This window comes from Macaca mulatta, chromosome 12, assembly GCF_049350105.2.
Source record: "Macaca mulatta isolate MMU2019108-1 chromosome 12, T2T-MMU8v2.0, whole genome shotgun sequence".
In the NCBI taxonomy this organism is placed as follows: Eukaryota; Metazoa; Chordata; class Mammalia; order Primates; family Cercopithecidae; genus Macaca; species Macaca mulatta.
In genome coordinates, this window is record NC_133417.1 from 113,413,502 (window position 1) to 113,428,438 (window position 14,937).

Sequence of the window (14,937 nt, forward strand, 5' to 3'; positions counted from 1 at the left end):
GTGTCCCTGGTGGCCTTTAGCTAAAGGATATTGACATGAATAAGTGGGATTATGTGTATAAAGCATTTGGCACATACTTGGCACAAATGAACACTGAATATATGTTGTTATTAGTAATAGAGTGACATCGTTAAGGCTGACTTTATCCTGTTTATCTCTCTCAAAGGTATTTAATCCTTTCAAAGATTCCTGAAAAAAATTTATCCTCTGTAAAGCCATTTTGTGATTAAAGAAAAATTAGGCTTGGAAGGGACTTCAGAAACCATCAGGCGGTTTTCAAACTCGAGTGTGCCTAAGAATCACCTGGCATGTCAAAACCGCAAATTACCATCTTGACCTTTTGGCCAAATCCTGCATCATTAGATCAGGAGAAGACCTCAGAACCTATATTTTTATTTTTTATTTTATTTAATTTATTTTATGTTTTGAGACGGAGTCTCACTCTGTTACCCAGGCTGGAGTGCAGTGGTGCGATCTCAGCTCACTGCAGCCTCCGCTTCCTGGGTTCAAGTGATTCTCCTGCTTCAACTTCCTGAGTAGCTGAGATTATAGGCGTGCGTCACCACATGCAGCTAATTTTTGTATTTTTAGTAGAGACAGGGTTTCGCTATGTTGGCCAGGATGGTCTCAAATTCCTGACCTCAGGTGATCCACCCAGCTCGGTCTCCCAAAGTGCTGGGATTACAGGCATGCGCCACCGTGCCCAGCCCAGAACCTATATTTTTAATAAGCACCAAATAGTTCTTGGGCCAAAACACTGCTGTGGTTTATCCCTTTATATTTTGACAAGGAAATCATGTATTTTAGCCATCCCCAGGCAATGCCTTATTAGGAATTGTACTAACATTCTCTTTATTCTATTTATTTATTTTTTGAGACAGAGTTCTGCTCTGTTGCCCAGGCTAGAGTGCAATGATGCAATCTTAGCTCACTGCAGTCTCTGCCTCCCACACTTAAGCTCAAGCTCCCACTTCAGCCTTTTGAGTAGCTGGGACTATAGGTGCATGCCACCACACCCAGCTAATTTTTTGTATTTTCTTTATGTAGAGACAGGGTCTCACTATGTTGCCCAGTCTGGTCTTGATCTCCTCAAGCAATCTGTTTGCCTCGGCCTCCCAAAGTGCTGGGATTACAGGCATGAGTCACTGTGCCCTGCCTAACATTCTCTTTAGACCTAAAGGCAGATGTGCTCTCTGCTTTGTAGCACTCTTTCTTGTTCTATAAAGTTTCATATGTACACAGTAAGAGAATCAGAGCAGAGATACCAGCACTTAAATTAGAGCACTGGTAAGAAGACAGGAAAAGCAATAAAGGGGCCAGAAAATGCATATCCCAGAACGTTTCTCTTGTTCCAGAATGGCATAGTCTTGTATTTCTCCAACCTTTTTTCAAATCTTTCTCCTTCTCTCCTCTGCCCCAACTACCCCCCACCCCAAAACCCCTGCCATTGTAGCTGCCTTACATAGGGTCTTATCGTATCTCAGCTGGACTTTCAACAGCCTCCTGACTGCCCAGTCTTATCTTCCTCCAAACTGCACTCGGCCAGATGCTGGAGTGATGAGAATCAAAACACATCAAGTCATGCTGTTCATTTGCTTGAAATATTTCACAGCCTCCCATTGTCTCCAGGATCCAATATTGATCCCTTAGCATGGCATCCTAGACCTGGCCTCCTCTGTCTGTCCCCATGCTTTCTGTTTGATCACACCAAACCACTTGTCATTTCCCAAATGCACAACATTATTTCATGTTGTTCTTGTTTTTCAAAATATTGATCCTTCTCAATGAGACACCAGTTTATTTTTCAACCAGAGAAATTTTGCCCTTTCTTCAAGTCTCAGCTCAAGCATCAGTTTCTCTGTAAAAGATTTTCCTGAACCCTTCCTCATCTTCTGGGCTGAATTAAATACTGCCTCCATAGCACCTCATGTTCATACCACTATAATGGTAACTATCACTTATCTAATTATTTTGTTTAGACATCAGTCCCTCAAAACAGATGGGAGAGCCCCATAAAGGCAGGGACTATTCCATCTTTATTTTTGTGTTCTCACTAATTGGCATAGAGGACTGGCACATACAGGATACTCAATAAATGCCTGGGAGGGGGGATGTGTGAAAGTCATCCCTTGTCTGAAATTTATTGTTATCATGGTCTATGGAGCTTATTTCAAATGCTCAACATACATAGGCATAACACACTTACATCAAAGTTCAGGATGTGCAACTTTCAGTGTGTAGGATGACATAAGCACCCTGTACTTGATCAATTTAATGGGGCTTTTTTTTTTTTAAATGAAGTCTTGCTCTTGTCACCCAGGCTGGAGTGCAATGGTGCTATCTCAGCTCACTGCAACTTCCGCCTCCCAGGTTCAAGCGATTCTCCTGCCTCAGCCTCCCGAGTAGCTGGGATTATAGGCACCTGCCACCACACCCAGCTAATTTTTGTATCTTTAGTAGAGTCAGGGTTTCACCATGTTGGCCAGGCTGGTCTTGAACTCCTGATCTCAGGTGATCTGCCTGCCTCAGCCTCCCAAAGTCCTGGGATTACAGGCGTGAGCCACCGTGCCTGGCCGATTTAATCGGGCTTAAACAAAAATAGAAATGGGGTCTTGCCATGTTGCCCAAGCTGGTCTCAAACTCCTGAGCTCAAATGATCCTCCAGCCTTGGCCTCCCAAAGTGTTGGGATTACAGGTGTGAGCCACCACACCCGGCCATAATGGGACTTTATAACAGCAGAGATAATAAGCAAAAGGGAAAAACTGGGAATGCTGTGTTGTGCCCCAAGTCCTCCCACTCCTTAGTAATTCTAATTTTTATTTCTTCTGAGATGAGAAATGAATGTTACAACAGCAGTAGCCAATTCTAGAGTTTTGCTGGTGTTTGAGGTCTAGCCAGCAGTTGATTTTACCACCCACCTTCCTGCTTCTTAGCAATTAATATACGGTGGTATCATATGCAGTCATGCATCTCTTTTTTTATATACAATTGACATTTTAATTTAAAAAATGGGAAAAAATAGTACCCTTGCAAATAAAGAGGCAATTCTGCAAATTAATATAAAATGCACTGGGGAATTCTAAAGCAAAAGCAAAAAGTTCCCTCGAAAACATGGGAAAGGCATCATGCTGGAGTTTTTGGGTGGTGCCACGCCAGTCGGCACCCCCTCAGCAAGCCCTTCCTGAAGGGCTCATTGCCCTGGTTCTGAGAAGTCTATCTAAATAGGAAATTATAGCAAACTCTGCCCTCACCCCAGGGGACTGGTCCCTTCATGCTTCTAGAAGAACTGAGATTAGCTTGTCCAATCTACTATCTAGTCATCTTCTTATTTGCAGGCTGCTAGGAGCGACAAGTAGACAGGAGAGGAACAAGCGAGGGCAGAGACAGGAAGGTGGTTTTCCTTGAGGCCTCATGTGGTCACCTTACAACAAACACTGCAAGGTTTTATTAGCTAAATGCCAACTCACACACAGATGAGGTGCCTGCCCTGAGCTTCTCTGAGCCTTTCTGCCCTGCCCCATCACCTCATCAGTGAGTCTGAGGTTGAATGCAAACACTCGTGGAGCAGAGATCAGCTAGAAGCAACGTGAAAACCACGAGGGTTTAAAGTACGGTGTATGCTGGCACCAGCCTCAGATGGCATTCCCTACCCATGCCCCCTACTTCAGAAGGCTGTGCCTCCTGTATTCCAGGGATGAGGATTCTTGTAACTCAATCAATAAAGCCTCTGCTCTAACTGGCCACCAGGGCCATTGTCTTCTGACACAGCCTGGCCAGGAGCCCAGTTGTCTGCAGAAGGGAGTTCACTCCTCTGCTGCTTTCATACCAGTGTATCCAATTTCCTTGACAAACTCCACTTTATCAATTATTCTGCCATTTGGAAACTTTTACACACTTGGAAGATGTTGCCAATGACATCTTCTGGTGAGTAGCCCAGATGCCAAAGGTGAACTGGAGATGCTGACTTGGGGCTGGAGCTAAGAACCACCAGTCAGACAAATGTAGAATTCTAAAACTCTCCTTTATCTTCTCAGACTACTACAACAGCTTCTTCGTGATGTCCAAGCCGCAAATTTGGCCTCTCTCTGATCCTTCCTTGTAGGTTTCCTTGACATCAGCATTCACACAATGCTGGATCACCTCCTTCATGAGTATGGGTGGCTTTCGTCGCAGACCCTTAACAAATTCTTGCTGTAACTGAAGCCAGATCCCGGGAAGATGGACTGCAAGTTGTTCAGGGACTGCCTCATGTCTCCCTGGGCTATGAAGATGATGGCTTCTAGGCCAAAGTCAGTGTACAGCACTGTACCCTTCTCTCTAGCATTTATCAACTTTGCACAGGTCTGGGCGTCGGTCAGCTTTGTGTAGCGGAGGACTGTGCACTGGGATCCAGTAGCCTCTGAACAGAGATGGGAAGGCAGTGAGGTTTCCCTCAGAGGCTGGCATCACCCTATTAGCTCTTTGATTACGAGAATGTAGCTGTATAATCCACACAGCCCAGCCATGCTGGTGGCGCCACTCCTCTTTGGCAGCAGGTGCTTAAAAGAAATGTGGTAAAAAGAGGGCTAAATGTCAAAGTATTAACCAAAGTATAAAGTATTGCTTTGTAGATTGCTTTTTCTTTTCCAAGCATGAGGGAGGCCATAAAGCTTCACAGGCAAGAGCGTGAGCTTTGGACTCAGGCCGCCTGCACTCAGAAGGTTCACTGATTAGCTCCATGGCAAATTACATAACCACTCAGAGCATGAGTTATCTCATGGACTATAGTCTGATTAATGAGAAAAAAGTGAGAAAAAGGAGCAGCCTCTGACATTCGGATGCTGACCTGGCACTCACAGTAAGGACATGTCACTCCCCTGTTAGACATAAACAGTCTCACAGAATAACAACTTCAGACAAGGCTACTCTGAGACCATGATTAAATGAGATAAAATAAAGCTACTTCTTAACTTTGCCTAAGTGCAGACAAAAACAAAGTCAATGCTACACTCTCAAAATCCCAAGCCCTCACTCTCTCAGCCAAAATGATTAACTGCTACTTCTTTATGGATTACAGGTTTATCTGTGTTCTAGTCTCCCCTCCCCATGGGTAATATTTCTTGAGGTAACTAATCACAAAATTAATCCTGCTGTCTGCTAACATCTAATCTAGAGTGAACTCCAGATTTTTAAGATCCTTCCTCAAATCACCCAACTGAAGTGCAAATCAGACAGAGGCCTCAGCCAGCACTGCCCCAGCATGGCCTTGGCTGGCCAGGGCTTCCAGATGGGGAAATGATCCTCCAAGGCAGACATCCATGTGCCACAAGCCCTCAGATGAGTCAGTCCAGGCCCAGGAAGACTCTGGAATCACAATGTGTGCTGAATATTGGGCCCTTCTGGGCAGATGACCATTCGGTCTGGCTGGGGTAGGAACAGGACACTCGCAGTTTCTTTAAAACTCCACTGGAGATGCTGACCTGCGGCTGGAGCTAAGAACCACCAGTTACACAAATGCAGAATTCTAAAACTCTCCTTTATCTTCTTAGACTACTCTAACAGCTTCTTCATGATGTCCAAACCCGAAATTTGGCCTCTCTCTGATCCTTCATCTATGCTGCTGTCACACTAGCCTCACGGTGATCTTATCTGAAGCATTAAAAGCAAGAACACAGTGAGTCATTTTAGAGCAGATTTCCACGGTTCCCCTCAAGGTTTGCTGGACTCCATCAGTTATGCTGTCTGCTTCATCCAGGATGACGATCTTATGCTGACCTTTGGGAAGGATGACTTTTTGTCGAGCAAACATTTCGATTTTATTCCTCGCAACATCAATGCCCTTGCCATTTTGAAGCACTGATTTCCAGCATGGCATCCTTCAGTGCTGGGCCCAGGATGCTTATAACTTTGTCAGTTCCCAGGGGGCCAGCAAAGATGATGTGAGGCATATTCCCTTCTCTTGCAAAGATCTGCAGCCTGCCCACGGTGTATTCATTCCTGACAATTTCATTCAGCTTTACAGGCCTATACTTTTCTTTTTTTTTTTTTTTTTTTTTTTTGAGACGGAGTCTCGCTGTGTCTCCCAGGCTGGAGTGCAGTGGCGTGATCTCGGCTCACTGCAAGCTCCGCCTCCCGGGTTCACGCCATTCTCCCGCCTCAGCCTCCCAAGTAGCTGAGACTACAGGCGCCTGCCACCACGCCCGGCTAGTTTTTTGTATTTTTAGTAGAGACGGGGTTTCACCATGTTAGCCAGGATAGTCTCGATCTCCTGACCTCGTGATCCACCCGCCTCGGCCTCCCAAAGTGCTGGGATTACAGGCTTGAGCCACCGCGCCCGGCAAGGCCTATATTTTTCAACCCCACTCTCATGTCCGAATGTGCCCGTTCCTTATGACCTGGGCCCTCGCCATGCAGCTTGCAGTCGTTGGCCGTGCCAGGGCCTTGCTGGGGGCAGAGGCAGGCTCTTGGGCTTCACGCTTGCCTGGAACCCCGCTACTCACTTGCACCTCCATTCTCTGGCTCTTTTCATTTTTATTTTTTTTGAGATAAGGTATCGCTCTGTTTCCTAGGCTGGAGCACAGTAGCGTGATCTTGGATCACTGCAGCCTCTACCTCTCTCGCTCAGGGGATTCTCCCACTTCAGCAGAATTTGGGAGCACAGGCGCCTGCTACCACGCCTGGCTAATTTTGTTTATTTTTTTGTAGAGATGAGGTCTCACTATGTTGCCCAGGCTGGTCTCGAACTCCTGGGTTCAAGCAATCCTCCCACCTCAGGCTCCTGAAGTGCTGGGATTATAGGAGTGAGCCACTGCGCCTGGCCCATGCCTCCATTCTCTAGTCTCCTCTTCCCCCATGCATCTCTTATCAGTGGGATACATTCTGAGAAAATTCATTGTTGTGTGAACATCATAGAGTGTACTAACACAAACCTAGATGGATCAGCCTACCACACTAGTATTTGTGTTTCTAAACAAATGTAAACATAGAAAAGGTACAGTAGAAATATGGTATAAACGATAAAAAATTGTACACCTGTATAGGACACTTACCATGAATGGAGCTTGCAAGACTGGAAGTTGCTGTGGGTGAGTCAGTGAGTGAGGGTGAATGAATGTGAAGGCCTAGGACATTACTGTACACCACTGTAGACTTTCTACACACTGTGCACTTAGGTACACAACATTTATTTTAAAATGCTTTTCTTTCTTCAATAATAAACTAACATTAGCGTACTGTAACTTCATCAACTTTTAAGCATTTTAAACATTTTTGACACTTTTGTAGTAATATTTAGCTTAAAACACAAGCATTGTATAGCTGTACAAACATGTTTTCTTTCTTTTTATCCTTATTATATAAACTTTTTTCTATTTTTTTTTTAATAGAGATGGGGTTTTGCTATGTTGCCCAGGGTGGTCTCAAACTCCTTGTAAGATTCTCCCTAGGGTCTGAAAGCTTAAGGGGATGAGTAACCCCTCCCTTCTCAGGCCCAGTCCCAAGGTGCAAGGCCACTTGTGTCAGCAGCGTGCACCAGCAAGATAGCAGAAGCAGGAAAGAGCTGGCTGGAAGACAAGTATCCCTGAAGATCAAGATAGAGAAAGAGGCCATCTGGGTACAACGTAGCAGTTACGTCAGACTAGGACACTTCCTGTTTACAGGAGACTATAAAACCTTTGCGCCCTCCTCACTTGGTGCTGACACCACTTTAGGCCTCACCCGGCCTGCACCCAGGTGCTCATTAAAACAGCATGTTGCTCCACACCTCCTCGTGTTGCCTGTTGATGCGCTCTTGGGATTCGAACTGATACAAGAACCTTCCACTCCTGGGCTCAAGTGATCTGCCTGCCTCGGCCTCCCAACATGTTGGGATTACAGGCGTAAGCCACCACACCTGGCCTTTTACTTTTTAAAATTTTGTGAAAAACTAAGACACAAACACACATATTAGTTTAGGCCTACACAGGGTCAGGATCATCAATATCACTGTCTTCCACTTCCACATCTTGTCCCACTGGAAGGTCTTCAGGGGCAAAAACACACATGGAATTGAGAGGTGACAACATGCTAGCAGCCCTCGCTCTTGGTGCCTCCTCAGCCTTGGCGTCCACTCTGGCAGCGCTTGAGGAGCCCTTCAGCCTGCTATGGCACTGTGGGAGCTCCTCTCTGGGCTGGCCGAGGCCGAGGCTGGAGTCGGCTCCCTCTGCTTGTGGGGAGGTGTGGAGGGAGAGGCGTAGGCGGGAGTCGGAGCTGCCCACAGGTATCACAGGCCAGGGCCCACACTCAGAGCGGCAGGCGAGGGCTGCCAGCCCCGGGCAGTGAGGGTCTTAGCACCTGGGCCAGCAGCTGCAGAGGGTGCGCTGGGTCCCCTAGCAGTGCTAGCTCGCTGGCACTGTGCTTGAATTCTCACCGGTCCTCAGCTGCCTCCCCGCGGGGCAGGGCTCGGGACCTGCAGCCCGCCATGCCCGAGCCTCCCCGCCCACCCCCCGCTGCTGCCCGCCACCCAGGCCGTGGGCTCCTGCGCAGCCGGAGCCTCCCCTACCAGCGCCGCCCCCTGCTCGGTGGCGCCTAGTCCCATCAACCGCCCAAGGGCTAAGAAGTGCGGGTGCACTGTGTGGGATTGGCGGGCAGCTCTGCCTGCAGCCCTGGTGCAGGATCCACCAGGTGAAGCCAGCTGGGCTCCTGAGTCTATTGAGGACTTGGAGAACTTTTATGTCTAGCTAAGGGATTGTAAATACACCAATCAGCACCCTGTGTCTAGCTCAAGGTTTGTAAATACACCAGTCAGTACTCTGTATCTAGCTAACCTAGTGTGGACTTGGAGAACTTTTCTGTCTAGCACTCTGTAGCTAAAGGATTGTAGATGCACCACTGGGCACTCTGTGTCTAGCTCAGGGTTTGTAAATGCACCAATCAGTACTTTGTGTCTAGCTCAGGGTTTGTAAATATACCAATCAGTACTCTGTGTCTAGGTAACCTAGTGGGGACTTGGAGAACTTTTCTGTCCAGCACTCTGTGTCTAGCTAAAGGATTGTGAATGTACCAATCAGCACTGTGTGTCTAGCTCAGGGATTGTAAATGCACCAATCAGCACTCTGCCAAAATGGACCAATCAGCTCTGTGTAAAATGGACCAATCAGCTCTCTGTAAAACGGACCAATCAGCTCTCTGTAAGATGGACCAATCAGCAGGATGCAGGTGGGGTCAGATAGGGGAATAAAAGCAGGCTGCACGAGCTAGCAGTGGCAAACGGCTTTGGTCCGTTTCGGTACTGTGGTGCCTTTATTTTTTTGCTCTTTACAATGAATGTGGCTGGTGCTGGTTCTTTGGGTTTATGCTTCCTTTATGAGCTGTGACACTCACCACGAAGGTCTGCAGCTTAACTCATGAAGTCCACAAGACCACAAAGCCACGGAGAAGAACTAGCAGTTCCAGACGCACTGCCCGTAAGAGCTATAACACTGTGAAGGTCTGCAGCTTCACTCCTGTCAGCGAGACCATAAACCCACCAGAAGGAAGAAACTGCAGACACATCTGAACGTCTGAAGGAACAAACACTGGACAACACCGTGTTTAAGAACTGTAACTTAACTCACTGCAAGGGTCTGCTGCTTTCATTCTTTAAGTCAGTGAGACCAAGAACCCACCAATTCCGGACACAGAATTTCTGTCACCTAGGATAATGATTTCTTCTGTAATACCTGGTGAAGGCTTTGCTTGAGGCTGTACAGTTAATTTTTTTCTTTTTTTTTTAAAATATAAGTAGGAGGAGAATACTTTTTATCATCACTTTATAGTATAGCAAGCCGGGCGCGGTGGCTCATGCCTGTAATCCCAGCACTTTGGGAGGCTGAGGTGGGCAGATCACCTGAGGTCAGGAGTTCAAGACCAGCCTGGCCAACAGGATGAAACCCCATCTCTACTAAAAATAAAAAATTAGCTGGGCGTGGTGGTGCACACCTGTCATCCAAGCTACGGGAGGGTGAGACAGGAGAATCACTTGAATCTCGGAGGCAGAGGTTGCGGTGAGCTGAGATAACACCATTGCACTCCAGCCTGGGCAACAAGAGTGAAACTCCATCTTAAAAAAAGAAAGTATGTATAGTAAATCCGTAAATCAGTAACATATTTGCTTATTATCAAGTATTATGTAATGTATATAATTGTATATGCTATGCTTTTATACTGCTGACAGCACAGGAGGTTTATTTACACCAGCATCATCAGATACGTGAGTAATGTGTTGCACTAAGATGTTACACTATGACGTCATTAGGCGAAAGGTATTTTACAACTCTATTGTAATCTTATCGGACTATTTCATATGTGGTCCATCATTGTGTATGCCATAATGACAAAACATAGTTATGCAGTATGTGCTTTACTGTGTGCTTGGTTAAATGAGCAGAGGTCATTTAGGTGGCAACGGTGTAGACCAAAGTGTCCCAAACAAAGAGACTGGATAAGGGACCAAGGATCACCGTAACAGAGGCCCTAGCATCTACTTGTCTTTCTCAATTTGTCTTTGATGGCCATGTAATAAAGGACAAGAAGACGGGGGGTAATCATCGACCCACCTCTGCTTGAGTCCTTATAATAGTCCTCTTGGAAAAAATTGACAATGCATGTCGTCTTTAAGCAACAGGTGGTTGTGATTGACACTTTTGCTTTGACAAACCCACAAAGAAGAAAATAATTGACCTTCCAAGGACAGAAAGGGTGAGAATGGGACACATGCTAACATCAGCACCTAAACCCATGGTAACAGGGCAGGAAAATTGTAGAAGCAGCCCCTAAGAGGGGAACTCTTTGAGGGCATAACTCAGCACAACAGTTCTTGGCACTTACTTTATGTAATAGCTGCTACTTCAGTGTCTTTGCTTGGTGGGCCTTTTATCACATTAAACAGGCAAGAGGACATCATAAATTCAAAGGGAGGAAAGAGGGAAAAAAGGAAGAAAAAGACTTAAATCTGGACAAACTAGGCTACGCAGGAAAAGCTGGTGTGTGTAGGGTACCTGGAATGCAGAATACGAAGGTTATCTCAAATTGTTGGTTCATCTCAATGGGGAAAAGGATTAGTGGGATTCTATTGGTTATCTCTTCTAACATTCCACTCTTTGAGGCCCCAGGATTTACTTTAAACAGAGGAGGAAGAGGAGGAGTGAAGGGTAGAATTAGGAGCTAGTTTCGGCATAATGTCTTCCCCAGGTCACTCCCCAGTATTGACTTTCTCTGTATGTTGGATTTAGGAGGAGAACATCTTTTTCTTTGCCTGTATCCCAGGGATAGGAGCAACACGTTTCTAAGAATAATGACTTGATCAAAGAGATTCGGGGACTCTAATCCCTTTCAGTTCAGATGTTTTAGAATAATTTTCATGCCTAAAGATGGTGAATTACTTTTATTACAGGTGGGAGCCACTGTGCCCAGCCAAAATATGTGATTTTATGTCTTCTAGGAAAATAGTGTAAAATTCAGCACTTTAAGGAGCTTTTGGTTTTCTAAATTATGTTTGACATATTGTTGACAAACAGGACTCTGATTAATCTCCAGGAAGCCATCACTATTATTGCGAGTTTAAAGGTTAAAGAACTGAGATTTAGGAAGAGTAACACTAAATAATCCTAGATTCTGATGATTTTTCAGGAAATAAATCTTTATATATATTTGTATTCTCACTATATATACACGCATACAGTAGGCTAAACTGTAACACACGCACACACACACAGTAGGCTAAACATGCATCCCAGTTTGCATAGAACAGTCTTGGTTCATGCCTCTTGTCCCAGTGTAATTAATAATAATATATACTTTCACCCTCAAAAATGACCCAGAGTAGGCCGGGCGCGGTGGCTCACACCTGTAATCCCAGCACTTTGGGAGACTGAGTTGGGTGGATCACCTGAGGTCAGGAGTTTGAGACCAGACTGGCCAACATGGTGAAACTGTGTCTCCACTAAAAATACAAGCATTAGCTGGACGTGGTAGTGTGCGCCTATAGTCCTGGCTACTTGGGAGGCTGAGGCAGGAGAACTGCTTGAACTGGGAGGCAGAGGTTGTAGTGAGCTGAGATTGCACCACTGAACTCCCTCCCAGGTGACAGAGTGAGACTCCATCTCAAAAAAAACAAAACAGAAACCCAAAACCAAAACAAATGACCAAATTTATGGCTGGATGTGGTGGCTCACACCTGTAATTCTGGCACTTTGGGAGGCCCAGGCAAGAGGATCGCTTGAGCTCAGGAGTTTGAGACCAGTCTGGGCAGCATGGCAAGACCCTGTCTCTGCTAGAAATAAAAAAAATTAGCTGAGCATGGTGGTGTGCACCTGTAATCCCAGCTATCTGGGAGGCTGAGGTGGGAGGATCGTTTGAACCCTGGAGATGCAGGCTGCAGTGGGCTGTGATTGTGCCACTGCACTCCAACCTGGATGACAGAGTAAGATCTTGTCTCAGATAAATAAATAAATAACCCAATTTAAGAAACAAATGATACACTAGTCTGTCATAAGCCCCTTGGGTGTTGGATATAGAGACCTTGAGCACATGGATGGATGAGGGTTCTATCAAAAATGAACAGGGCTGGGCATGGTGGCTCACGCCTGTAATCCCAGCACTTTGGGAGGCCGAGGTGGGTGGATCACCAGAGGTCAGGAGTTTGAGGCCAGCCTGGCCAGCATGGTGAAACTCTGTCTCTACTAAAAATACAAACATTAGCTGGGCATGGTGGCTGGTGCCTGTAGTCCCAGCTACTCGGGAGGCTGAGGCAGGAGAATCGCTTGAATGTGGGAGGCAGAGGTTGCATTGAGCCGAGATCGTGCCATTGCACTCCAGCCTGGGGAACAAGAGTGAAACTCTGTCTCAAAAAAAAAAAAAAAAAAAAAAAAAAATGAACAGCCCTGTGGGTATGGCTGCCAGCCAAGAAGAGAGGAACAAGAAAGGGAGAGAAGGCAGACCACCCAGCAGTAGGTTGAAGCCTATAGGGCAATCTAATATTACATTTGTGTCAATGTACTGTTATGATGTAAACTTGCACTGTGCTCCCATACCCTTTATTATAAAGCCAGCTGCACACATCAGTACCTCATGTGAGAGATGGTTCAGAAGTTAAAGGAAAAGGAGCTCTGTCCCGCATGTGGGTCAGCGTGGTGCATGAGGACAGAATAGCAGCACACGTAGGAGGACAATATGACCCACCCAAAGCCGAGGCAGGAGTTCAGAGTGAGGGGCTCCTGAGAGAAGCATGATCGACTCCTTCCTTTTCCAGAATTACCAAAGACATTAGGTTATAGATACGTTGGTGGAAGTGGGTACACAAAGCTCCCACCCCATGTAAGATAGGATTTGAGGCAATTCATTAGAATCTCAAAGGATGGAGTACTTCCGATAAATTTTTATCTGAAGCCATTTGTTTGTTTTATTGATGAACCTTATATGGAACATCCACAAAACTTTATTTAATTTCTGCAGGATGTTGTTGAGGATGGTGTTTACTTAGTACTCTCCTTATGAGGACTCACAAGAAAACTTTCTTTTAGGTTTTGGTACTGACATTGATTAGGCTTGTCTTGAATAATTAATTGTCGAATCTTGTTTTCTTCTCTGCCTTGATGGCTGCTGGATCCAAGTCTGGATCTATCTACACTGAACATAGCACCTCACAGCATGCAACTCGGGTTCGAACTTCACTCTTGGCTCCATCTCATCTCTTCTCTTATGTTGCCTCTGACCCAATTTCCTCATTCACTTATTTTGAATTTTTAAAATGTACCATAATTTTTTATTAGCAACTTTGATTCTTTTTTTTTTTTGGAAGAGACGAACTCTTGCTCTGTTGCTCAGGCTAGGCTTGAACTCCTGGGCTCAAACATTATCTTCCTGCCTCAGCCTCCTGAGTAGCTGAGACTGCAGGTGCATGCCACTGTGCCTGGCTAACCTTAATTCATTTTTAAAAACCAAAGAAAACAAACATACACTCAAACGAAGTTTTCCAGAAAATTTCAGTTGCTTATTTTCCACTTAGTATTATTTTCTTCTTTTTTCTGAGATGGAGTCTTGCTGTGTCGCCAAGGCTGTAGTGCAGTGGCACAATCTCGGCTCACTGCAGCCTCTGCCTCCTGGGTTCGACCAATTCTCCTGCCTCAGCCTCCTGAGTAGCTGGTATTACAGGCACACGCCACCATGCCAGGCTAATTTTTGTATTTTATTTTTAGTAGAGACGGGGTTTCACTATGTTGGCCAGGCTGGTGTTGAACTCCCGACCTTGTGATCTGCCCACCTTGACCTCCCAAAGTGCTGGGATTACAGACGTGAGCCACGACACCTGACCACTTTGTATTATTTACTGTGTGTAATCATACTTTACTCTCTATTGAAATGACATGAGGCTGAGTTTCCCCATGCACATGTGGTTTTTGTAAATGTCCTGAAATTCTTCCACAAAGCACCTATAGCGAAAACACAGTGAATTCTATTTGGACTGGAAATCTCACAGTGCAATGAGATATTGGCAATGGAAGTGAGAGGAAAGGGATGGTGACTGTTAGGAGGATAGGAGTGCAATAGGTAAGAGTGGTGGACCAGTTCATCTATTTGTTTATGGAGCTAAGGTAGGAGTCCAGATGCTGAGAACAACTTTCCTTGTCAACTAAGGCTTGGACTATTACAGAAGACAATAGGGATAACCTGGAGGGATAACTTGGAGGTGTTTCAAAAAGTACAAATTCACCACTGTAGCTGCAAATCTGGCCTTGTGAGACTAACTACAAATGGCCTGAGCCCAAGTGAACTGAGTTTTTATTTGAGCCAACATGTTTTAGTCATTAGAAGAGTGCTGGAAATAATATCTCTGCATTATTCACCTTATAAAAGATTGCTTCCCATCTTGAAAACATGTGACTATGTTTGGCTGAGTGCCATTATCACTTACAAATGCTTAATAGATAGGGCTCTACTAG

At 45.5% G+C, this 14,937-nt stretch overlaps 1 pseudogene; it reads right to left on the reverse strand.

The window, feature by feature from the left end:
- Positions 1 to 588: 588 nt before the first annotated feature.
- Positions 589 to 7,927, reverse strand: LOC106992708 (replication factor C subunit 2-like; annotated as a pseudogene).
- Between the last annotated feature and the right edge of the window lie 7,010 nt (positions 7,928 to 14,937).